Source organism: Pan troglodytes, chromosome 13 (genome assembly GCF_028858775.2).
Source record: "Pan troglodytes isolate AG18354 chromosome 13, NHGRI_mPanTro3-v2.0_pri, whole genome shotgun sequence".
Lineage (NCBI taxonomy): Eukaryota > Metazoa > Chordata > Mammalia > Primates > Hominidae > Pan > Pan troglodytes.
In genome coordinates, this window is record NC_072411.2 from 129,080,055 (window position 1) to 129,107,410 (window position 27,356).

General features: G+C 39.4%; 1 protein-coding gene across 11 annotated transcripts in view; it reads left to right on the plus strand.

The window, feature by feature from the left end:
* Window positions 1-27,356, plus strand: part of RHBDD1 (rhomboid domain containing 1) — a 194,741-nt gene that overhangs the window by 30,815 nt on the left and 136,570 nt on the right. For 4 of the 11 annotated variants that reach the window (XR_008546715.2, XR_008546716.2, XM_016950604.4 and 1 more), the window contains exon 1: window positions 1,995-2,082. The exons of 1 other annotated variant lie outside the window; for it this stretch is intronic. The gene's annotated coding sequence lies outside the window, so the exon portion shown is untranslated. Of the gene's footprint in view, window positions 1-1,886; window positions 2,195-3,542; window positions 3,770-3,829; window positions 4,154-27,356 lie in introns of those variants that run through there. 6 more of the 11 variants (XM_003949979.6, XM_016950602.4, XM_063790846.1 and 3 more) reach the window with 6 other exon arrangements.

Sequence of the window (27,356 nt, forward strand, 5' to 3'; positions counted from 1 at the left end):
CCCTTAAATGTCTACGAAAATTTTCACTGATATTTGAAACAGAACATAATTACCTAAGAATATTCTTAATCCGTATATATTGCTACATTTTAACGAAATTATTGAATTGAGACTTCTTGATTTGTGGCTCCCTTAAAATCACCTCTGCATTTGATGTATTATACGGACAAGAAAATGATGCAATTATAGAAAGATGTAGAGAGTGATGGAGAATAGAAGATTAATATTAATTGAATGGATTCATATGATTGTGGTTCAGAAGGATAAATGAGGACTTCTTCCTTTTGAGAAATTACACATTTCCCCCTCTAGGGAAATACAGAAAATACCTCTATAGGCAATTTACTTTTCCCCGCATTCATTTGACTTTTCATGTCCAGAAATGCAGCTTCTCACTGTCAGTTGAGCTTTTGGAGGAGTATATTGTTTTTCTAGGAAAGGGGTAACTTATGAGTCTTAATGAACACGTACAATTTGCTAAGAATTTTCTTTGTCACTTGAAAGTCATATGTACACCCACACCTATGCATGAGCCACATTTTCACTTAAATTTCAAACTCCAAAATAAATATTTCTATGAAGAGTTTTAATACACAATGGCAAAAGATAAACTCTTCTGGTTTAGGCAGTTTTTGTTTTAGCAGACTATCTAAACACAGCTGCTACAACTTCCAATAAACAAAGAGCAACACTAAACCACCTGTATTCGGATACTCGGATTCCTTCTTGGAAAAAGAGCATCTTTACCCTAGCTATCAGAAAATTCCATACCAAATAGTAAGACTTTTTTTTTTTGAGATGGAGTCATGCTCTGTCGCCCAGGCTGGAGTGCATGGACGCGATCTCACTGCAACCTCTGCCTCCCGGGTTCAAGGATTCTCCTGCCTCAGCCTCCCGAGTAGCCGGGATTACAGGCGCCCGCAACCATGCCTGGCTAATTTTTGTATTTTTAGTAGAGACAGGGTTTCGCCATGTTGGCCAGGCTGGTTTTGAACTCCTGACCTCAGGTGATCCGCCCGCCTTAGCCTCCCAAAGTGCTGGGATTACAGGCGTGGGCCACCGCGCCAGGCCTGTTGTTGTTTTTTAAATAGAGACAAGGTCTCACTATGTTGTCCAGGCTGGTCTCAAACTCCTGAGCTCAAGCGATCCTCCTGCCTCGACCTCCCAAAGTGCGGGGATTACAGGCGTGAGTTACCGTGCCCGGCTGTAAGATAGTTTTTTCATATCCTATTAAATATATATAGCATTGCAACATTTAACTTAGCCTAACTCCTACAGCTAAACATAAAACTTGCTCCCGAGTAGCAAACAATTAAAATGGTATCAAATTATGTATTAATCGAAATTCTATTAACTGAAATACGAAACACCTAAAGCCCTCAAAATGGGCAAACGTTGCGTGGTGCAGTCCCAGACCCAAGCTTCTGGGAGTGAAAGGTGCACCCGCGACCTTGCCTTGCTGGCTGGCTCTGGGACTCTGCGATAAGCCGCCCTCGGCTGTCTGCGATAGCTCCTGAAGCAGGAGAGTGTCTTTCCCACCCTCCGCCTAACAGGCGGTATCTGACCCTTCCAGGCAGCAGCTCCCCAGCCTCCGGCTGCGCTGGGGCCCGAAAGGACGAAGCTTCCCGGCAGAGAACCTGGGCAGAGGCGTCCGTTGGGTAGGCGGCCGCGACCCGCTCGCTGCTTCTCCCCTAGTCTTCGGGTCCCTTGAACGCAGGTCGCTTGTTTGCCTTACGCGTAGTCAGCGGCCAGTGGCTATTTATGGCAGTAAGGAATATTATCCACGTTTCACATGGAGCTTGGAGGACAGGGCGAGGGTCCACACTCTCCTTTCTGCGCTCTGCCGCGGTCCTGCCCCGCTGTGCCCTCGCGGCCCCCTTAGAGCCACTGCCGGCGCACGCGGTCCGCAGACAGCAGAGCGCGGGTGCGCACAACTAAGCATGCGCCGCGGCCGAGCCGTCCGCTTTAAGGCCCTCCCCTCCCGCACCCGGCCCCAGGAACCAGGGGCGCCCGGGATCGGGAACGTGCGTGATGACGCATGTGCGCGCGAAGACGTGGGGACGCAGGCGGGTCGTAGAGAGCGTGAGTTTCCGCGTCTGTTTGGTCCGGCTGCTGTCGTCGGTTGTGAGCGGCATCTCTCGCCGTTTCCCCGGGCTGCGGGAGCTGGCGGCCGGGCTGGGGCTGCTGGGCGGAGGTCGGCGCCTCCCGGGGGGCTAGGGCGAGGGAGGCATGTCGGGGCTGGAGGCACAGCCTCCCCGTCCGGGGCAAGTCGGAGAGCGGGGAGGGCGTTTCCTGGGGTAACTCCACCTGGGGTCTTGTCGAAGTTGCCGCATCTCCGCCGGACCGCACGGGAACGACGTGCCCACACTCGGAGGAAGGGGTTGGTGCTGAGCGAGTTTAAAGGGTTCCTTTTGAAAGCAGGAAGTTTGAAGTGACGTTGCATCAGCAACAGAGCATGCAGTTTCAGGTGCTCTCGGGACAGCTTTCAGTTTCTCAGAACAAGTCTAACCCTCACCGCAGTAATAACTTTTATTAGAGGACAAAAAACCCGCCAAAGTAAACCTTTTCTGTCCAAACCCTAAAAACCTTTGGATAAACGTTTGCAAGAAACGGATCACAGCCTTATTTGTTTTTCTAAACTGAGCATAAACTCTTTTGAAGACTCAGCGTTACTGTCATAATGAATGATTGCCTGCCTAGTTATGATTCAATTATCGAGGTGTTTGGGTCTCTGCAGTACACTCAGTGACTCCCAGGCTTTTCTTTTTTCCCTTTGAAATTGCTTATTAGAAGGCTTTATCTAATTTCTCACAGTTGTGTGTCTTTTTGAGGTAGTTCTAATAAACTTTAAAGGCTTCTGGTTTGCTGCAGGCCTGCCGTCGCTGTGGAAAGCAAGTATTCTTTCAAAGAAGAATAGAAGTGCATTGGTTTCTAAACAATCCCAGGACGCTAGGATCAGCATCACTTGGGAACTTCTTGGAAATGCACATTTTGGGGTCTTATCCCAAACTTACTGAATCAGAAATATATTTTAACAAGCCTTCCAGTTGATACCAATGCACCTGGACGCTAAAGTTTGAGAATTAATGGCGTAGTGATGACACCCATTGTGGAATCACATGTAATGGAATTTGAATTGAAGTAATTCCTAGATGGAAAAACTTGGACGTGTTACCTCACAGGGCTGGAATATGAAGATGCAAGAAAAATGTTTAACACAAAACACATAGAAAACCCTCAAAGATGTTATTAAGTAACTTATTAGAACTGCATAAAATAAGTACATAGTTTGTGCTGGAAGGATTCTTCAGCGGGGTAGATATGAGCTGTAGTGCATGGATATTGGGACTGCTGCTTAGAGGGTATTTTGTTTACCTCGGGATTCTCAATTCTGTGTAGTCAAGGTTGTTGGATGCAGGATGTTCAGTTAAAAGTTAAAGCAGTGCATACTAATGCTATTGTGGTTGTAGGATTTTTAAGAATAGCATTAGTATTTATGTTGAAGAGTAGTTTTTAATTCTTTGGCCTTCTGATCTCTTCAGCTTTGTTTGTTTGGAGACAGTCTCTTTCTGCCACCCAGGCTGGAGTGCAATGGTGCAATCTTGGATCACTGTAACCGCTGCCTCCAGGGTTCAAGCGATTCTCCTGCCTCAGCTTCCCAAGTAGCTGGGATTACAGGCGTCTGCCACCACGCCCAGCTAATTTTTGTATTTTTAGTAGAGACGGTTTCACCACGTTTGCTAAGCTGGTCTCGAACTCCTGACCTCAGGTAATCCACCTGCCTCGTCTTCAGTTTAGTTATACCTTCTTTGACCCAGAATTTGGTAAAGACCAGAGGTATGCACTAGTTTTAGAGTTGAGAATTATTGTAACATAGTGACTTGCAAGCGAAAGCCAAGGCTGAATATGTTTCTGTCCTTATCTTTGTTTCCCATATGTCGTACAACTCCACGGTAGCAAAGATCTCATGTCTACCCTAGATACCTCCATTTTCAGGAAGGATCACAGGAGTGCCCTCAACCTGCTGTGTTTTTTAGATGCAGTATTTTCTTACAACTTTATCTCTTTCAGGGGTCCATTGTAGGGGGAGAAAGAAATATTCAGGATTTAAAGCAGCTGCTCTAAAGGCTACATTCACTGCAGTGTTGAGAAGGTCAGTGCCAAACCGTGGCCTACACATGTCGTTTTGATGAGAGCACGCTGCTTCCAAGGCTATACCATGGCTCCTGGATATTGAGAGAGTTTTCAGATAAACATAAGTCACTTTGAATGGATTATTCTGGAAATAATTTCGTTAGCTCTGCCACCAAATTGGCACTGCCCCATCATGAAATGTTTATTTTTCGAAGGCATTAAATATTTTTTTTTGTTCTCCTTATCGGAGAGGCAGTTCGCTATCCGTGGTTTTAGGTCAGACAAGCCCTGCTCTGAATCTTGCCTCTGCTACTTAGTGATTGTGTACATTAGACAAATTAACATCCTCCCCACTTGAATTTCTGTAAAGTAGGAGTCATAGGATGTGCTACTTCAGGCCATTGAATTAAATGAAATAACGCATAAAACATGTCCACCTTGTTTTAGGCACAGAGGCTCAGTAAATGTTGTGTGTCGGACAAAGGGAAAAAAGGTATTTGTTGTCTCAAACCTAACTTTATGCCATTCATTTTATAATATTTTTATAAATGAGGTAATTTTATTACCTAACGGCACTGCTTTTCTTTTTAACCATAAAATGCTGAAATGGAGTCAAAGCTTTCATACTATTGTGAATGAGAAAAAACAAACACTTGAGAAAAGTTGAAACTTTAACGTGAAAAACCACCATCTTCAGTTTTATCACTGTAACAGAGCAACTTCTAGAAATTGTTTTGGATGTTTGCAGCAAGGTAAACATCCAAAGGTCAGGGGATGAGTAATAAAGTATCTTCTGTTAGTTAATGGGGACAGTCAGCTAGAGAAGGGGACACTGTTACAGGAAATGAGACCTCGCTGAAGGTATGCATCAAAGGATGAGAAAATGCTGTTAGCCCTGAAATTGCTAATATTTTTTTAAAACACGAATTCTTAATAGCAAAGTGAAAAGTTTTACATTCCATTTTTTAATAAGGGATAACAAAATCTCTTACATGTATTTCTGTGTGTTTATATTGCATATGAATGTATGAGTGCAGAAAATACTTGACTCACACTAGGTCATAATTTTATTTGTCAGTATATTGAAATATGGGGGTGGGGACCAATTATAAAAGGAAATTTTCTATATATATAAAATTAGATATGTACATGTATATGTAAATGTTCTTTAAAAAAACTATTAAAAACGGAAGCGATTCTTTAAAAGGTAGATTTCCTTTTATGTTGCAGTCATAGCCACGTAAGCAGTGGACCTCATATTTTTTTTCAACGGGGAGCCTCTTAAACAGAATCTTACCTGTAAAACTCAGGAGCCGAGAAGCTTTAAGAACAGTGAGGTTGAAGGGCACAGGCTCTTGGTCCTTGGCAGCGATATTAGGAGGCGTGCCTAGGGAACCTCGGATTCCGGGGAGCTGGACGTGAAACTCTGTGGTGGAATAGAAATCCTCAGGGCATGAGCTATACCTAAAACGTAATGGTATTAAGAATTCTGGTAAGTGGGATTCACAAACTTGTTCTGAAGACAATTTCCAAGGTTGTCAGCCATGTCACCATATGGATGGCTTCTCATGCAGAGGAGTGAGTGATTATTGAGAAAAAAAAAACCACCTGACCCGTATTTTACAAAGTAGGATTCTGTGCACTTTTTTGAGGAATTAGCTTTTTAAAAAATCCCTCCAAGTTGTGACAGCTGTATCACTATTAAAAGCTATTTGGCATTTTAACTGACTGTTGTTTAGGATTACAAATGACTCAGGGAAAAAGAAACAAGGAGTCAAAGGAAGTGTATTACTTGTGTTTATAGCCCTATCATTTTTTTGTTGTATGGAAGCAACTACTCTATATTTATATAGTAAAGTGTTTTTTTTAGAGTTAATTTTTAATAATGAGCCTTCATAAGAAAAATAATTTCAAATGCTAAGTATTTGTTAGATTGTTACTAATAGTGGTAGTTAGTGATATTACATTGTCTTTTTCACACATTGAAGAGGGTTTCCTGGTGACAGCTGGAGCTTGGGGGAGGGGGAGTTACTTTCAATCAACCAGCTGCTTTGTGGCAATATCATGATGGTGATATTTCAAAGCCCATAGATAACTTTGGCTGTTTCAGGAAAGAAAATCTATCAAATTTCTGGGAAGCAACAGATAATGGGCAAGAGCCCTTTGGGATCTTCGTGATGGCCAACTAACAATGTGTGCATTCCGGTTTGCATGTTGGGGTTATTTACCATCTAGTTTCTTGGACATTGTTACATGCACCTCATAATTACACAGTAATAGAATCTAGCTCTAAAGAGGGCAGGAAAAGCTCATTAAGGAGAGGAAAGGAGAGTGAAAAACCTTGGTGATGCGCTGCACGCTTTAACATAATACCCTATTTCATTTATTCTTGATGGTGATTCTAGAATGTAAGTGGTATTTTTTGCCGTCTATGGATAAAGAAACAGAAGCTCTACAGTACCGATTGTATGATTTGCCCAGGGCCACATACTAGTACATGATGGCATCCATATTTGACCCCAGATCTTCTGGCATTAGCTCTAGGAATGTTGTCATTACACCAACAGCTGTTTCTCCAGGTGTTAACTTGCTTATGCATTTTTAATGCAAAGTCACAATATCAGGATAGTAATGAATGAAATAAATATAAATGTTACTTACAATGACTTCAGTTTTATAAATCATATATGGGGTGTGTGTGTGGACTTGTGTGTATGTGTGTTTTGGCAACTACATATAATTTGGGTTTTTTTTTTCTTGAGTAAAAAGTCTCTGGGGCAATACTGTGAAAAAAAATTGCACTACGTTTTTAAAAAATATATTACTGATACCAGCAATATTGCAATTATGTGTGTTGCAATGAATCAGTTATGATTCTAAATTTGAACAAACCTAGGAATGAATTTTGTGCACACTGCCCATGTAGTCGCCCTCATCCTAACATATTGAAGGAAATTTCTTTTTTTTTCTTTCAAGGCGTATTCATTTTTCATTCATTTATTTATTTTTTTTGAGACAGAGTCTCACTCTGTTACCCAGATTGGAGTGCAGTGGTGTGATCTTGACTCACTGCAGCCGGGACCTCCTGGGCTCAGTTGATCCTCCCACCTCAGCCTCCCTAGTAGCTGGGACTACAGACATGTGCCACCACACCCAGCTAATTTTTTTTTCTTCAGCTTTTAAGTTCAAGGGTACGTGTGTAGGATGTGCAGGTTTGTTACATCGGTAAACATGTGCCATGGTGGTTTGCTGCACAGATCATCCTGTCACCTAGGTATTAAGCCCCACATGCATTAGCTATTGTTCCTCCCTGCCTACCACACCTCCCTGACAGGCCCCAGTGTGTGGTGGCTCCCTGCTCTGTGTCCATGTGTTCTCATCATTTAGCTCCCAGTTATAAGTGAGAACATGCAGTGTTTGGTTTTCTGTTCCCATGTCAGTTTGCTGAGGATAATGGCTTCTAGCTTTATCCATGTCCCTGCAAAGGACATGATTTCATTCCTTTGTGTGGCTGCACAATATTTCGTATGTACCACATCTTCTTTATCCATCTATCATTGATGGGCGTTTAGGTGAATTCCATGTTTTTGCTATTGTGAATAGTGCCACATTGAACATATGCATGCATGTATCTTTATAATAGAATGATTTCTGTTCCTTTGGGTATATACCCAGTAATGGCAATGCTGGGTCTATTGGTATTTCTACCTCTAGGTCTTTGAGGAATCGCCAGTCTGTCTTACACAGTGGTTGAACTAACTTACACTTCCACCAACAGTGTAGTAGCATTCCGTTTTCCCTGCAACCTCGCCAGCATGTGTTGTTTTTTGACTTTTTAATAATAGCCATTCTGACTGGCATGAGATAGTATCTCATTGTGGTTTTGACTTGCATTTCTCTAATGATCAGTGATGTTGAGCTTTTTTTCATATGTTTCATGGCTGCATGTATGTTTTCTTTTGAGAAGTGTCGGTTCATGTCCTTTGCCCACTTTTTAATGGGGTTGTTTTTTTCTCCTAAATTTAAGTTCCTTGTAGACTGTGGATATTAAACCTTTGTCAGATGGATAGACTGTAAAAATTTTCTCCCATTCTGTAGGTTGTCTGTTCCCTCTAATGATAGTCTCTTTTGCTGTGCAGAAGCTCTTTAGTTTAGTCAGGTACCATTTGTCAATTATTGCTTTTGTTGCAGTTGCTTTTGGTGTTTTCATCATGAAATCTTTGCCCATACCTATGTCCTGAATGGTATTGTCTAGATTTTCTTCTAGGATTTTTATAGTTTTGGGTTTGACATTTAAGTCTTTAATTCATTGTGAGTTAATTTTTGTATGTAATATAAGGGGTCTAGTTTCAGTTTTCTGCATATGGCTACCCATTTCTCCCAGCACCATTTATTAAATAGGGAATCCTTTCTCTATTTCTTGTTTTGGCCAGGTTTGTCAAAGATCAAATTGTTGTAGTTGGGTGGTCTCGTTTCTGAGTTCTCTATTTTGTTCCATCTGTCTATGTATCTGTTCTTGTACCAGTACCATGCTGTTTTCATTACTGTAGCCTTTTAGTATAGTTTGAAGTCAGGTAATGTGATGCCTCCAGCTTTGTTCTTTTTGCTAAGAATTGTTTTGGCTACTTGGGCTCTTTTTGATTCCATAAAATAGTTTTATCTAAATCTGCGAACTATGTCAATGAAAGTTTAATGGGAATAGCATTACATCTATAAATTACTTTGGGCAGTATGGCCGTTTTCATGATATTGATTCTCTCTGTTCATGAGCATGGAATGTTTTTCCGTTTGTTTGTGTCCTCTCTAATTTCTTTGAACAGTGGTTTGTAGTTCTCCTTGAAGAGGTCTTTCACTTCCCTTGTTGGCTGTATTCCTAGGTATTTTATTCTTTTTGTAGCAGTTGTGAATGGGAGTTCATTTATGATTTGGCTTTCTGCTTGCCTGGAGTTGGTGTATAGGAATGCTAGAAATTTTTGCACATTGATTTTGTATCCTGAGACTTTGCTGAAGTTGCTTATCAGCTTAAGAAGCTTTTGGGCTGACACGATGGGGTTTTCTAGATATAGGATCATGTCATCTGCAAACAAAGATAATTTCACTTCCTCTCTTCCTATTTGAATACACTTTATTTCTTTCTCTTGCCTGATTGCACTGGCCAGAACTTCCAATACTGTGTTGAATAGGAGTGGTGGGAGAGGGCATCCTTGTCTTGTGCTGGTTTTCAAGGGGAATGCTTCTAGCTTTTGCCCATTCAATATGATATTGGCTGTGGGTTTGTCATATATGGCTCTTATTATTTTGAGGTAAATGCCTTTAATCCCTAGTTTATTGAGAGTTTTTAACATGAAGGGATGTTGAGTTTTATCGAAGGCCTTTTCTGCATCAGTTGAGATACTCATGTGGTTTTTGTCTTTAGTTCTGTTTATGTGATGAATGACATTTATTAATTTGTATATGTTGAACCAACCTGGCACCCCGGGATGAAGCCACCTTCATCGTGGTAGATAAGTTTTTTGATGTGCTGGTGGATGCAGTTTGCCAGTATTTTGTTGAGGATTTTTGCCTTGAGGTTCATCAAGGATATGGGCCTGAGGTTTTATTTTTGTTGTTGTATCTCTTGCCAGGTTTTGGTATCAGCATAATGCTGGCTTCATAGAAGGAGTTGGGGAGGAGTCATTCCTTTTCAATTGTTTGGAATAGTTTCAGCAGGAATGATACCTGCTCTTCTTTGTACCCTGGTAGATAGAATTCAGCTGTGAATCCATCTGGTCCTGGGCTTTTTTTGGTTGGTAGGCTATTTGTTACTGTCTCAATTGCAGAACTCATTTATTAGTCTATTCAGGGATTCACTTTCTTCCTGGTTCAGTCTTGGGAGGGTGTATGAGTCTAGGAATTTAGCCATTTCTTCTAGGTTTTCTGGTTTATGTGCATAAAGGTCAGCAGCTAACTGAGCTCTTGAGGTTTGGGGAGACTTGGTAGATCTGGAAAACTCCTCAAATTAATGCTGTGAGAACCAGCTTCAAAAGTTGTTGGTCACATAGTTTCCCAGCACAACTTTTAAATTCCAGGGAAATAGTTATTATTCCAACTTTGGTCACTATCACCTTGGATCAGTATTGGAAATGGCACCCTCGATTGATAGCTGCCCCCCGCCCCCCGGCCCCTTGCCAAAGACCGCATCCAATGGGAGTGGGAGACAGATTCCTGTTACTCAAAGAATGAGGTATTGATGCTATGCAGGCAAAAAGCCCGAAGCTGTTCCCTATCACTTAATAATTTGTGGACATCCCATGTGGTTTGTGGTAATATAACATATATTTGAAGCATGACATGCTTTTCCCCCTTTTCACTAGTTGTTGTGCAGGGAAGACTTGAGTTACATAAATAATTCACAAACACTTCTTACACAGATTAATTTAAATGGGAGCAGGGAGTGGTGGTAGCTCTCATTTTTTCATTGACTTTAGGTAGACAAAGAAATCTGGTGCAGAGTAAACCTGAAAATGGAACTACTTAAATCCTGTTGAAGCAGCAATCATGGGACGCTGGCATTGCTGTTCCCTGTGTGCCTCCTGGTTTAAAAACCTAGGTCTGAAGGGCTGTCAGTTGGAGAACTTTAATGAGCCCTCATTACACTAAACCTTGTGGTCTATGAGAGAAGAAACTGGCTTATGATTGATACTGGAAATCATAAATGGTGATGGGTCAGAATTGGAGTTGGCACTAATTCACCTAGCAGTGGAGCAAAATTTAAGATTATATACAAAATCTGGTAATTTCATTTTTTAGCCATTATTTTTTATGTATAAATGTAGTCTAATCATTTTTGTTTATACTATATAACACTTTTAAAAGGTGGAGAAAGAATTTTGCCAGCTGATGCTGACATTTTTTTTTTCTTCCTAAAATGGAGGCTCATTAAAATCTCAAATCATCAGATAATCTTGACAGAGATCCTGGTTTGAGATTTTACATAAAGTTTATTTTAATGAAAAACATAATTTCTGCTTTCAGGTTTCTTCTCTATGTTTGTTATACTTTTAAAAAACTGCATAGTGTAATTTAATCACACTATGCCGTTTTAAAATATAGGGTCACAGAAAGTCATGGAAAATGCTAATTAGTTACTATGTTATCACAAAAACATTTTAAAACTATTTTAAGTCTGATTTGTCACAATTTGTGATTTTGTGTAATAAATATATATACATATATAATCCCATTTAATCCTTGTGAAACCAAATTAGCCTATGTTATCTTTTACAAGTGAAACTCTGAAGGTTAACTTTCCTAAGAGCACGTGGCTGGTGTATCGTAGAGCCAAGGACCATGCCCTCAACTGCTGTCCTATGCTGCATATGTTAATATTGCCACCCTTGTATATAATTTTGGCAAAAAGCACTGGGACATTTCTTTTCCCAAAGCCCATCTCTTTACTTTCAGTTCCCTGACAACTTCTTTATATTCTGAAACTGTTAAAATGTGTTGTATTATCCATCATCTTGTGCTTCTGTTTGCTGTGAATGTGGCAACAGCTCCTGTATTGCAGCAGTGTGCCCTGTGAAGCCATTTGTTCTTTATGTCTTAGAGCAGCCTGACAGCCTTTCGTGTTAAATTCAGCAAGATTGCTTTTCATTTAACAAAGCTGAATGTTGCTTTCTAGGTGAAAAATAATTAAATGCTTTTAAAGATATATTTGATTAACAGGAAGCTGATCTGTGTAAATTAATTATAACCATAATGATGTCATAGCCTTGTCTTTTGTTATTAACCAGGTAATTGACCAGAAGTTTAGAAGCTTATTGTAACTGACAGTTAGTAGTTTGACCTTGTGTGCTGTCTGAAAGTGAAACATGCACAATGAATGTAAATGCAGTTTGTTCATTGAGCTGCATGTGCTGTCAGAACATCTGATCTTGGGTTCTTGTTTTTATTTTTCCATTACTTCTTTGTTGAAATTGGTGGTCAGGATTATATACTCACAGTGAATATTATACGTATTTATCTTACTAAAAGCATCTGGCCAAACGCAACGTTGCTTGTGTCCTGGAATAACTATAATCAGACTTGAAACCTTGGCACATTTAAGACATGCAGTCAAATAAACAAATGCCAAAATTAAATGAATCTCATTTTTAAAGTTTGTATGAAGGATAGTGAAACAATTTGTGGTAGAGAAATCAGAAAAGGAAAAATAGGGGCATATTTGATAGAGAATTTATCCCCTCTAATTCTGATTTTTCTGAGAAAATTAAAAGCATGTGGTATTTTGAATATTTGAGTAATGAAAACTTCTAACCTTTGTAGGTTTGATTAAAGAATGGAAGTGTAGGCTGCGTACAGTGTCTCACGCCTGTAATCCCAGCACTTTGGGAGGCTGAGGCAGGTAGATCACCTCAGGTCAGGAGTTAAAGACCAGCCTGGCCAACATGGTGAAACCTTGTCTCTACTAAAACTGCAAAAATTAACCAGGCGTGGTGGCGGGTGCCTGTAGTCCCAGCTACTCAGGAGGCTGAGGCAGGAGAATTGCTTGAACCCGGGAGGTGGAGGTTGCAGTGAGCTGAAATCGTGCCATTGCACTCCAGCCTGGGCAACAAGATTGAAATGCCATCTCAAAAAAAAAAAAAAAAAAGAAATGTAAGAGTAAAACATGGAGAACATGGAGTAGAAGTGGGATAATAATGAATGACAATCAGCCATTATTAAATGGTTAAAAAATATGTGAGTACTATATATGTAAGTAAATGTGGCATTTTACCTTCAAAAGTCCTGACCTTTGCTTGTGGAAGTAGTTGTCAGAATTGCAGCTTAGGAATTTTTGTCAAGTAGTGGAAGGAGGGTTTTGTCAAGTAGTGAATGGAAAGTTGTTAACTGCACATGTGAATAGGTATAGCTCATAATGTACTCTGTGAACTGGGGTAACTGATAGATGTTTGAAATGTATAAAATTGTTCATTTTGTGAATTTCTATGCAGTTTGCCTCAGCAGGGTGCAGTTTTCTGCATGCATCAAAAGTGAAATTTGCACTTCTGCTCAAATTATTCCCTAATATACAAGTTGCATTCAAGCAAATTTTTTCATTTCAAAACAAGCATTATAGTGGAGCAGAATGGAGCATACTAGTTACTTCTGCTTCCCTAAACATTATCGTATTTTACGTCTCTATGGTAACAGCACATGCATGCTATTTTCTTTCTTTAAAATACCTTTCTTTCATCCACTTTTTATCTTTCAAAGCCTGGCTGGGGTGAAGACACTTCCCTAAGGTCTTCTCTGAATTACATTGACTTAACATTTTCAATATTGACAGATATTTTTATATTATTTGCCCATTTCCAAAAAGTATCTGCTTTAGATAACATAAGACACAAGCTTGTAGTAAAGAAAGAAAGCAGCAAACCCAAATGGTTGAGTGGCTCTCAGCAGAGGAAAGCATATTCATTTATTAGGCAAACTTAAGCTTTTTCTAGCTCTGATGAGATTTTGCATGAGAAACATTGTCTGAATGGTGCTTCACAACAATATGAAGATGATTCTTTGGGTGAGACCTATGTCAAGGCCTCTAATGTTAGATTATATCTGCAAACGTCATTCTACAAAGGCAAAATGACGTGAACTAACCATGCAGCTTTCAGTGATCTGGCAAAACACAGGGATAGTGATCCTTTATGCTAGAAATTCTTAAAAGGTAGAAAAGCAGTTTTCGCCTCTCTGTGAATTCTTTCTCAGAGTAAACCTTGCTTTGCAGGGTAGGGCTTGGGGGTGAAGGAAATCCAAGCATGGAACGCCTTGCAACTCCCCAATCCCCTAAAGTCCTCCCAGCCAGAATCCTAGCCAGCCAGATGCCTGGCCCTGGTAGGAGAAAGTTGGAGAAGGTATGGGTGCTTTTGTTCCTCAGCTTCTCTATTTATATAGAATACCTTCTAAGATGAGAAAAATATAAATTTGAATTCTTGTTACTTTTTAAAAAAAACTTGATTTTTAAAACAGATTTTTTTTTTAAGCTGTGACTGTGATAACAATTACCAAAAGAAGTTTGGTATTTGAACATTACTTGGTAATATTCTCTATAGTATTCTATGCTATATAGATCTACAAATTGCCTTGTCCTCAAGAAAACAGTTACAACTGATGTAGAATATAAGTTTTACATAGTGAGATTTTCTATATTTGAAATGTTTTAAAAATGCATGAATATCTTAACATGTGTAATGGAAGTCACCAGGTACCTTTCTTGGGAAAGACTATTCCTTATGCCAAGATGATGTCCTCCCTAATTTTTTGGTAGTCAAAGTGTCATATCTTACTAGTAGACAGTTGGGGGTGACTTCTAGTCTCAGCTCTGACACATAAAGATACTGGAAGTCATTGTCACAATAAGAAAAAAGCTGGACAAACTGAAAATCAAATACTTTTCTTAGGTCCCTCAGATAATTGAGGTCACAAGTCAAATCACCACTCTGAAATCTGAAAGGCTCATGTAAAGAATCAGCCAAGATCAGCTTACCGGAAGCCACTAAAGACAGTAACCAGTAGCGACTCTTAAATGGTAATTTTGGTGAGTTGGTAAATTTGGTGGGACTCTGAGTGTAGACTAGCTTGAGAATTAAGAACTCTTTTCTGCAGACAAACCAGACCAGAATTTCATTTTAAGGACAGAGCCTTGGGAGCCGATTATTTTGATTAAAATCCCTGCTCATCTATAAAATGGTTAATAATAATACCTAATTTATAAAGTTTAGAGGATTGAATAGGGTAATCATGTAAAGTTTGAGAGCAGTTCTACTACAGATTAACTAGTAATGTGGTTGTATGTCACTTTGGCTTGTGGTTTGGCTTTTTGTGTTTTAGAATAACTATCAATCAGTAGCAAAATGGGATTTCTTTTTCAGTCATTAAAAAATAGCTGTGATTTATTGAGTGATTACTGTATGCCTGGCATTATTCTAAGAATCTCAATGTTTTAGATCATTTAGTTTGTATAAGAACTTTAGGATCAGATTTAGCTATTATTATGACTCCATCTTACATGGTGGGAAACTGAGACTTAGATTAAGTGACGTGGGCAGGGCCACATAGCTCTTAATGCTAAAGCCAGTCAGTAGGACCAATTTAGGTTCCAGATTGTATGCTCTTAAACTCCAAGGTATAAGGAAAACACACCATTTGGAAGAGATGATGAAGATTCCCTGGTGACATCCTACTGGCACCGGTGGAGCGAGCATATGTGCAGGAAGCATTTGGGAGGTTAGTGAGCACTGGCATGGGCAGGGAGCTTGTCAGGAGGGAGTCAGGTTGGGAGCTGGCTTTGAGGATTGGGAAGGAATTGAATGGGTTGGTGGCGGCAGGTGTGTGTCTCAGGCTAAGGAGTGATGGTAGCATTGCCCTCAGGCTCCACCTACATCCCCTTGCCCTTAGGGGGCATTCCAGCAGACTTCTAGCCTCCAGACCCTGCATTTCTTTGATCAAGTGCTTTCTCTGGCCCCGGATGTCCTCTTTGCCTTCTATGACAACACAGCAATGACAGAGAGTCAAGGCAGACTCCCTTGCCCTGTGGGCATAACACTGAATCATATCTATGTCTATATCTATATCTATATCATCTGTATCTATATCTATATATCTATATCTATATATCTATATCTATATATCTATATCTATATCATCTCTATCTATATCTATATATATATATCTCTATCTATTCCAGCTTTCAGAGTTCCCCAGTGAGATTAAGCTCCAGTCATTCACAGTGATAGCTCTTTTGAGAATATATATATTTTCTGTCTCTCTCTCTACATATATATGTGTAGATATTTATTTTTTTTTACATCTTGCCATTCCCGTCTTGCTTCCCTACTCCCAGTCAGTGTGTTGGTCACCTCCCAAATAAGTGACTTCCACAGGGACCCTTGTCTGAGATTCTGCTTTTTGGGGAAGCCCAGACTAAAACAGTAATGCACAATAATCATATCAACAATGAAGAGCTGCATTTGTTAAGGACGTGCTAACTGAATGTCTACTGACCTGTTTTACAGATTGGGAAACAGACAGGGGTTGATGAGATAATTTGCTCAAGGTAACTAACACAATGAATAGACTGGCCAAGTGGTCTTGAGTCAAGAGTGGCTTGATGCTAGTCAGCCATCTTAACCACCTCTTGGCACTGAGCAAACACCTAAAGACAAACATGATCTGATTGGGAAACCAGTCATAGGAGAGTAATAGAAAATAAGGTTAAATACTCAGTGTTTTAAGTTTAATTTCTGTGGTTTCAGAGAGGTCTTTTAGCAAGGGTCCTCTATCCTGCCATTACAAAAATGCACAAAGGGTTTCATTTTATTTTTTTTATTCTTTTAAAACTGTTCGGGTTGAATTTATGGCGTCAGAATGACCCCAGTTAATCTGGAGTTTTGAACTTGTTTTTTCCAGTTAGGAAAGTACAGAGAGGAGCAAAACCTAGCTGCCCTTCTGAGATGGTGTCATCCTGCTCTCAAATGTGGACATGCAGGATTCTAGGTGGTGTCTATAGGCAAGATGGCATTACACTATCCCCCTTTCCAGAAGTTCTAATCCATAGGAAATCTAAGACAGAGTGATTTTTAAGAGGCTCTGTGCACATGTATGATTTTCTGAGGTCCCTTGTAGATTCCACTAAGATTGTGTGAAATCCACCCAGCAAATCCCAGCAAATGGGCAACAGTAAATGAATAAAAGTGTTTGTATGCATAAAAGGACTCCTATTTGCTACAGAGTCTTCCGTGAGACTTCTTTGGTGACCACGAGAAAAGGAAAGCTGGGGTAGTTCCATACAACTCTATTACGTGTGTTTTTCTAAATCTACATCCTTAGTCACCCTAGGGGGTTGAAGCATTGTCTCCTCTCTGATTATGTTCAGGAAATAAAGCAACCTAACTCCTTTGAAACAAGGAACAATAAGTGTGCCCTATGCCTTTCTTTCTGTTTTTCTCTGAGCCTAATAACTCTGCCTCACCTGTGGAAGAGGGTCAGTATGTTATTTGTTTTGGATCCCATTGATGACCTTGTTAACATTTAGCCTCTTCGAGGAAGGAAGAAGCTAAATTTTTTTCCATCAAGGAGAATTGATAAATTCCTCTCCATTTCTCTCTGTGTGTTTCCATGTCTCTTTCTCCATCTATGTCTCTGCATTTGGGGTATGTGTGGGTTCTAAACACATACCCCCCAAATGCAGACAATAGATAGAGAAAGATTTTCAGTCTTAAGACTAGAATTAGACTTCCTGAGCTCCGTGTGTAGCAGAGCAACTTGATGATCCAACTGAGCCTAAAGAAACCAGTTGTTCAGGAGGTTGATGACCTTGAATATCCAGGACCACAAATCTAGGAGCCGAATTAGGATGGGCAGAACCAGGACAACTAGCAAAAGTAGAGGTGGAAGCGTCACCTCTCTGGGAAATAGTCCCTCCAGTTATTTTTTATCATTTTTGCTTTTTTTAACCTCAAGTTTCCAAATTGCCTGGGGATCCCCTGCACCTCGCTCACCACTACCAAGGCCTCATCTTTTCCTCTCACTTTGGCAAAATTCTCTAGTCCCTTGGAATGAATTAATTGTGAATCTTATACCTTCACTCTGTGTAATTTAGTTAAACTGACACATGAGCCTTTTTGTTGTTGTTGCTATTGTTGTTGAAAGTAGTTTAGAGCATTTCCTAAATCTGCAGTTCCCTTCCTCAGCCTTTTGCCTTTACCTGAAACCAACGCTCATGTAGTTCCTTTGGATTTTTTACCCTCAACAGCCAGTTGTCAGTGTAGTAAAGCTTGGCGCTTGTTGCGGTGGTGTTGGTGGCTTTTTGTTGGCTTGTTTTACCTTTTAGTTCTTCAGCCATTCTATCCTTCTCCTCAGTGGCAAGGACAGCACGGTTGCTGAAGTCCTCAGTTTAGCCATGTGTACTTTCTACCCTGCCATATTTCCTCTTCAGTGAAATTGATCTCGCCTTTCTGTAAACACTCCGAATCAATCTTACTGCTTCTTGATTTTTGTTGAATCCATAGGATAGAACTGATGATCAAGTCCTGACTTGACAGTTTCTTTTGGTGATTCTATTTATTGCCTTGGACCTGCATTTCTGAGGCTTAGAATAGATGATAGTATCATTTGAAATCACTTTCCCATAGTTAATTTAAACTTCCGTTTTTATAGCTGCCACCTTTGTTTTGCCGCAGTAATTTTTGTGTTTACAAAAATAAATTTTATAAAAATGTCTGTGTGCAATGGCTCCAGAAATTCTGGTGACTCTAGAATACCTAAAGTGATGGTACAAGGATATGGCACCTTTGGCAGGTTATTAGGTCATGAGAGTGGACCCCTCATGAATTGGATTAGTGTCCTTATGAAATGGACCCCAGAGAGCTCTCTTACTCTCTTTCTACCATGTGAGTATATAACAGAAAAGCAGCTCACAACCCATAAGAGGGCCCTCACCAGAACCCAACCATTTTTGTACCCTGATGTCACACTTGCAGCCTGCAGAACTGTGAGAAATAAATTTCTGTTGTTTGTAATCATCCTGTCTATGGTACTTAGTTATAGCAGCCTGAACTAAGACAATTGCCAGAAACAATATCTAACTCAAAATTTGTTGCTCTACCTTGTCTCTTTTAGTAAGATCTTATTTTTTAAATTTAATTAATCTTATTTTATTTTTAGCTATCCACTATCATAGCTCACCACAGCCTCAAAGTCCTCGGCTCAAGTGATCCTCCTGCCTCAGCCTCCTAAGTACCTAGGATTATAGGTGTGTGCCACTGCACCTGGCTAATTTATTATTATTATTATTATTATTATTATTATTATTATTATTATTTGTAGAGATGAGGTCTTGCTATGTTTCCCAGGCTGGTCTTGAATTCCTGGCCTCAAGCAGTCCTCCTACATTGGCCTTACAAAATGCTGGGATTATAGGCAAGAGCCACTGAGCCAAGCCTGCAGATTTTCTTTTCTTATTATTAAATTCTAATTAAATTTTACACTGCATATTACAGATGGATGTTGAGCTAAAATGAAGCATTGTTTTGGTCCCTTTTAGTACTTTTAAAACATTCAAACTTCAGCTTATCCTCCAGGAAGCATTTATGTGAAAGAAAAGTCACTGACATCTCTTCTAAATGTTCCTGGTCTAGTGACTTAAGTTAAAAAATATTGGCCACGAAGCAGAACATTGAACTATTTCCTGGCATGCCTCTAGATCACAACCTAGAATTTTAGAAGATTTTTATTTAACTACTTATAGCCATTTGAGGCATCTGGTACATGCTGTGGAAGTGCAGAATGTGGAATTTGGCTTTCTTGAGGCAGGCCAGGCTGCTGGGGCAGCTCACAAGCATAGGGGCCCCGCAAGGGTCACAGCTGGGAGGCAGGAAACTGCAGGGCTTCACGGCGGAACAGCACTGTCTGGTGGGAAGAGCTGAGTTTGAGTCCTTATACTCCAGCTTCTGGGCATCATCACCTTGGTTTCTTTATCTGTGTAATAAAGTGGAATTTCTGTCTGTCTTTCATGGTTTCACACCAAAACTACTGGAAGGACTTTTACTAAATTGGGCACAAGATGTAATGTGTGGGATGCATGTGAAATTCACTTTCGTCCCCTCTTGTGGTGAGAGAGTCCATGTGACTGCCCATCTGTGGGAATGGCCTTGCTTATTAAGCACGTTGGACAGAGAAAGTGAAGGACTGAAATTTCAGCATCCCCAGAAAGTCTGAAGGGCCGAAGCTCCATGGATGTATATCTCACGTGGGCAACTCTACGGAGCGTGCTTTAGAATGGGCAGCTGGACAGTTAAGTGATTTTCTTGGCCGGTGGTGGGTAGACCCGCTAATAGATAAGGTGGAACTAATTTCTTCTGCACAGGATTGTGAGAATTAAGTGAAATGAAGCAAATTGTATGTAATTACTTTTAAACTATAATTGCATAAAAGTTATTACTGGGAGGTATGTAAATATTATAAGACCTTGATTCCTGGGATGAATAGCTTGAAGTTGATCAGATGATGTTGATAAATATTTAATATCTTCTAATACTTATATGGTACTTATGTTTCAGGCATTATTCTAAGTGTTTTATCTATATTACTCATCAACAACTCTATGAGGTGGTCCTTATTATTATTTAGTATCTGTTTTATAAATGAGGAGACTGAGGTAGAGATTAAGAACTTAACCTAAGGGCCGGGCGTGGTGGCTCACACCTGTAATCCCAGCACTTTAGGAGGCTGAGGCAGGCGGATCACCCAAGGTTAGGGGTTCAAAACCAGACTGGCCAACATGGTGAAACCCTGTCTCTACTAAAAAATACAAAAATTAGCTGGGTATGCTGGCGTGCGCCTGTAATCCCAGCTACTCAGGAGGTTGAGGCAGAATAATTGCTTAAACCTGGGAGGCGGAGGTTCCAGTGAGCCAAGATCGCAGATCGCACCACTGCACACCAGCCTGGGTGACAGAGCCAGACTCTGTTTCGAAAACAAAACCAAAAAAAGGCGCTTACCTAATGTCATGTAGCTCCCAAGCAATTAAGCAGGATTTGAACCTAAGTCATTTGACTCCAGAGTCCATTCCATTAATTATGACACTATTCATCGTTTTTTTAAATCTACTTAAAGATATTTTTTCCATAAAGAGTATCACTACCTGAGATACTATGCAGTGTTTTAACCATGAATATAGAAAGCCATTGAGTGGATTGAGGTGGGGGCACAACATAGTGAAATTGGATTTTAAGCAAATTGAGTCAGGTGCTGTGTAAGTAGACTAGGGGAAGAGTGTAAGGTGATAAAGGCCTGATTTCTGTTGAGATCTTTCAGCGTATAATACATGTTCTTATTAATGGCTTATCTGTCTAGAACATTCTTCATATGTCCAATTTAGTGGTCTTAAATCCCAGCTCCTCAGAGGTTACATATTTTGCCTATACATGCCTTCCACATGGGTGGCGCTGATACTAAAGGCAGGCTATTATAAAGGACATCTGGACATTATCCCACTAAGGGATCAGAAATTTTGTATTCGTATTCATCTGGGGAGATGGTGTATGAAGGAAAAAAGGAAGGAGGAGCTTTTATGTCTTAAGAACTCTAGGTTTGAGCTTGGGTATGGTGGCTCACACCTGTAATCTCAATACTTTGGGAGGCCAAAGTGGGAGGATTGCTTGAAGCAAGGCGCTCAAGAGCAGCCTGGACAACACAGCAAGACCCCATCTCTACAAAAAATAAAAATAAAAAACTAGCTGGGTGTGGTGACACTTGCATGTAGTCCCAGCTTGGGAGGCTGCAGTGGGAGGACCACTTGAGCCTAGGAATTCAAGGCTGCTGTGAGCTATGATTGTACCACTGCACTCCAGCCTGGCAGCAGATTGAGACCCTGTCTCTAAAAAACAAAAAACCCTCTAGGTTTGATAAATTAAAGTCAGAAAGATACAGCCAGTTGTCATTAGAGAGATAGTCTAATGGTTGTGTCAAGCTGGGTGAGAAAGTTTCTTAATATGGTTATAACAATAAAGTGTATGAAGTTGGAGAACCATTGTATTAAAGGTCTCAGTAGGCTTCAAAAGGAGAAAATGCTCTCAGTTCCCAATTTCTTCTGGAATACAGTCTAAGTTGTAGACATTTCTGTGAATAGATACTGGAATATAATTATTGAGAGAGTGTCACGGTAGTCATAAAGACGAGATTCCCATTACCATCCTAATATAATTTGATTCCAGTTTTTATTTTATATTCATGAAGTCAGTTTTCATTCATTTTGATTGTCTTCATTTCTTTGTATCTCTGCCATTAATGTGAAGGAAGGAAACAGAGATCCCTACTCTAATTCCCTCTGATTTTATCATTAATGTAGCTCTGGAAGACATTTAATGGATTAGATAGCCGGAAAAAAATGTCATTTATGTGCAACTAGTCATCAAATAATTATGCTGTCTAACTAAGATTCCACACTATACCCCCAGGACTCCCTGTTTACTAATCAACTCAGGTAGAATATGCATTCTGGTAAATTGAACATGGTGTAATGATGTGAAGCCATACCATCTGCTATTATGTTAAATATTTAAATATTAAATTTTAAAAGCACAATTTACATGTTATTCAAACAACTATGTTTTGCATATAGCAAAGCTTTTTGAAATGCATTCATGTATTTGAAAAGAGAAAACAGATTGCGAGTATTCAGTTAATAAATTCGTGTTTTTCACTAAATGCAAATATATATTATACCATTTTCTTATTTTCAAAACTATCTTGAAAATCTACATTTTGTAACTGGATTCTCTTGGAACCTAAGGAAACTAAGGCTTTTAAGAAAAATAAAGTTATGCTAAGAAGTTTTATTGGAAGAACAAAGCATTTTATTATTATTATCTTGGACTAAAATGTTCTCATCCATTGGCTCTATAGTAACAGTAACAAGTGGAGCAAACAGTTTCATAAGTTTGGGCTAGAAAAGCCATGAATGAATAAGATTCCTGAGAGAGTTACAGGGGTTGGAAGAAAAGCTCCAGTTCAGTTTATTCCTAGAGAAAGATGACTATAATGAAACAAAATGAGAGAAAAAAATGCATGTAGCGTTTGTGTATATTTTGACCACGTTAATGCGCTATTTGTGATGCACTAATTTGCTGTCTAGCTCTTGTAATTAAAAAAGCAGAGGAAGTTTTTATGTTTAATATAAATAATTTGCTATTTTCATAGCATTTTTGCTTTGTTTGCAGTAATAAAACACACTAACCCTTCTTTTTCTAAATAATTGCACAGAATTTGCAGTCAAATGTGTTGGCCTAAGCAATATTTTGCCATTGAAGTACATTCTCATTCCCTTCCAACATGTTATATCACAGGGGAATGGTAGAGCTGCAGTCTTTGCGGTTTAACCAGGACAGTTTCTGTGTGGTTTCACCTTTTTTTCTGAAGATTTCTCTTGACCTGAGCTTGTTGAATAATTTTCTGTAGAAAGTGTAAGAGAGTGTGTGTGTGTGTTTGGGTACACGTGTGCTTGTGTGTGTGCCTGTGAACGTGTGTGTGTTTACATTGTATTTTAAGCAATGAAAATCTAAGCATTTTCGTAGTATCATGAGTCGTTAGAGGAATGAAAATCAGTATTACTTCCCATCCACCAGGATGGCTACAGTAAAAAAAGATGGATAAATACAAGCATTGTTGAGGATGTGGTGAAACTGGAACCCCTGTACAGTGCTGAAGGGAATGTAAAGGGTGTAGAAATTTGGAAAAAATTTCACAGTTACTCAGAAAGTTAAACATAAAGTCACCATATGAGCCAGCAATTTCACTCTTATGTATATACCCCAGAGAACTGAAAACATGTTCATAAAAATTGTACATGAATGTTTATAGGAGCATTATTCATTAGAGTCAAAAAGTGGAAACAAATGTCCATCAGCTGATGAATGGATGAATAAAATGTGGTATATTCATACAATAAAATACTATTTGACCATAAAAAGAAACAAAGTATTGATAATTGCTACAACATGGATGAACTATGAAATCATTATGCTAAGGGAAATAAGCCAAATACAAAAGGCCATGTATTGTGTGACTTCATGTAGATGAAATGTCCAGAATGGGCAAATTCATAGGGACAGAAAGTATTAATAGATTAATTGTTGCCAGGCACTAGGTGGGAAGTGACTGACTGACTGCTAATGGGTATGGGGTCTCTCTTTGAAGTCATGGAAATTCTAGAATTAGATATGCACAACCTTGTGAATATACTAAAAAAAAAACACTGAATTGTGCTCCTTAAGATTGAATTTTATGGTATGTGAGTTATATTTCGGCTTTTAAAGATGAATGCTAAATCCCATTTATGCCTAGTGTTCCATTATTGGAACGCTAAGCTTGTGGGAGTTATTTATATCCTACTGTTCAAGGTCATCGCCAAGGTCTGATTTTTCACACACAAAAAATTACAACCTCCAGCATAAATAGGTTAAGCATCTGGAAGGTCAGGTTTTAGCAAAGTACTGAGTTTGAGTGATAAGAAGGCTCTTGCCAAATGACTTGAACAAACCTAAATTTTCCCCTATTTCTTAGAACATACACTTCAAATATTCAAAACTGTTAAATGAAACTTACCAAAGGCATGAAAGTAGTGCTAATGATATAGCATTAATATATCTCAATTATATAGTGACAGACTTTTCTTGAATCTTAAAGGGGAAAAAACATACAATTTAAGAATATTTCAGTGAATAATTTTGGAATTTGTTATACTTTTAGTAATATGGAAGTCTCAATCTTCAGAACAGCATTTGATTACTCCCATTAAGACTCTGTAGTTCCTGTCTTTCTTGTGAAATTAATTTGGTTGGTAGCAGACACCAAATTGGGAATAGAATTTATAACTGGTATATATTCTTGCAATTTAATGGTCTCAATTCTTATTGAACATTTAAATCTGGAAATTGAGATATATACTGCCTTAGTAAATGATAATGATGAAATATTTTCTGCTTTGTAAGTAGAATTGAAAATCACTGAAATTAGTTTCTTTTCCCTTTTTACTCCTTTCTCTCCCCCTTGAGACACATTGGTTTCCCAAGTTATGAATTCAGTTTCTTTTGTTTGTTCTAGCTGCTTAGTCTTTCTTATTACATACCTGTTTAATTTTTAATTTCTCATTAAAAGTAAATATGGCTAATTTTCCTTTCAAGAAACCTTCCATTTCTCTCTGCCACAACCTTGATATAGTACTGTCTAATCTGTATTATTACATAATTAAAATGCTATTTTTTGTCAAATAGTTCTGGCAAAGCAACTTATCAATACATTTTAAATGGATCAGAGGTTTATTTCTATAATGTTGAGATTAACGTTATAAATACTGTTGTGGACCTAAAAATGCTAAGTGGAATAATATATATAGTGCTATGGGAAAAGTTGTTACAATTGCAGGAAAAATACTTAAAGATGAATATGCCATAGGTATTCAGACCTTCTTAATCAGTTTCATTTATCAGATAATGTAGACATATTTAAAAATGCACTAATCTTGAGTCATTTGAGAAATACAATTGGCCCTCCACATCCATGATTCTGTATCCATGGATTCAGCCAACTACAGATTGAAAATTTTTGGCGGGAGTGGGGTGGGAAATGGATGATTGTGTCAGTACTGCACGTGTACAGACTTTTTTTTTCTTGTCATTATTCCCTAACAATACAATAAAACAACTATTTGCATAGCATTTACATTGTATTAGATATTATAAGTTACCTAGAGGTGATTTGAAGTATATGGGAGGGTGTGCATAGGTTGTATGCAAATACTACACTGTTTTATGTAAGGGACTTGAGCATCCATCGATTTTGGTATCTGTTGGAGGTCCTGGAACCAATCTTCCATGGATACCCAGGGATGAGTGCATTTACTAAGCATGGACCATATGCCAGTCACTGTGTATTTGTGGTGATCCTGTGGTGGCTCTGGGTGTTGTTGGTGATCAAAACGGAGAAGGTTATTCTTGCCCTTGGCCATTTATACTATAATCCTGGAGCTACTGATTTGGGAGCACCTGTGCGACCGGAGCATAGTGACCGATGCAGAGACGAGCTTGAGATGAGACCATAGTGGCGGGCAGGGAACTGGTGATATAAGCATACAGTTATGGGGAAGAGTTTGGACTTATTCTTGCTGTGATGACAAGCCATCAAAGGCTTACTACTGGGGAGTCCAGCTTCAGTTTTATACAAGATTACTCTAAGCAGTGGTGGAAAATAGTTAGTGGCTATCAGAGGAGAAGCAGAGAATTCAGTTGGTTGGATTTTATGGTAATCAGGCAAGCCGTGATGGTGACCCAGACTAGAGTAGTGGCCCTACAGCTAGAAAGAAGTAGATTGATAAAAAAAAACTGTTTGGAAGAATTAATAAAACTTGATGGATAGGATTTGGGGGTAGCAGGGTGATAAGGTTAAGGTCAAAAGACATGTCAAGGATCTTTCTATGTCTTTGGCTTGAACAACTGGATAGATGGAAATCCCATGTCTTGAGGTGGGGAGCATGAGAGGAGGAGCTGATTTGGAAGGGACAGTCCAGTGTTCAGCTTGGGGCATGTTGAGTCTGGTGGGGAGGGTGTGTTTGTAAGGTAAGGGAGCACAGGGACTGGCCTTTCTTAAACTCTGGTAACTGGCTTGTGGTCTGGATACAAGTTAGAATACATAAACCATTTCCAAAACCCAACAGATTTTACAGGTTTTCAGTTCACAGATAAGTTGCTATAATTGATGTTGCCTCTGTCGTCTTTCAGATAGCGCAGCACTCTAAAAATTTCTATGTATTTGATGGGCAAGACATTAACAATATTCATTTTATAGTCAGTGCTCACTTATTGTGATCTGTCTTCCTTGGTGTTCCTAGAGCCGTGCCTCCCTGGCCCACAGCGTCAGGTTACAGATTTGATCTTTACATGGATCAGTTGGATTTTCTAAGTTGTCTTGTGACAGGCTGCATCCCTCACCTTGGATGGCTGACTTGGTAACTGATTAGGAAGGAAACTGCCCTAGAGTTGTTATGAACTAGGACTGATTGATCTTTGCTACTACTTAAGACTCAAAACGTATGTTCTACCTACACTGGGACTCTAATGGCCTTTGTTTACAAAGGTGGAGCCCAAAAGACGTGCACTTCTCACATTGGCTATGGTTATATCTCCTTTCGCATTAAGTATACATTTATTGAGAAACCAAGCCACACAATTTTACTTCTCTTTTGATTTCCTGTGGACAATATTTTTATTTCCTTCAACAAATAGAAGTAGGCCATTTAGAGGCTGGGAATATAAGTGTTTTGTTATTTGCTGTACCTCCAGTGCCTGGCACAGGGACTGGCATGCATATGGCACTTGATACATATTTTTTAAATACATGAGTGAAAGAAGGAATGGCTGAATCATCATTCTGTGAGAAAGGATAATTCAGTTTTCAGAAACCAAGACATCAGGCAAACTATATTTTCCTCTAACATTACATCCCTGAAACCTGCTGAGAAATCAAAGCTGAAAAATAGAAATTTGAGCATCATCCTGATAAAGAGAATTACAAAAATCATTAAAGTGGAAGCCCTTGAGTGTGTGCAGGAGAGAGTAGGGATAGAGGAGAAGTGAACAGCAGAGAAACGGGTTGGAAGGAGGAGTGAAGCCTCAGGAGAGCAAGGTGTCCCACAGAAGCAGGAGCAG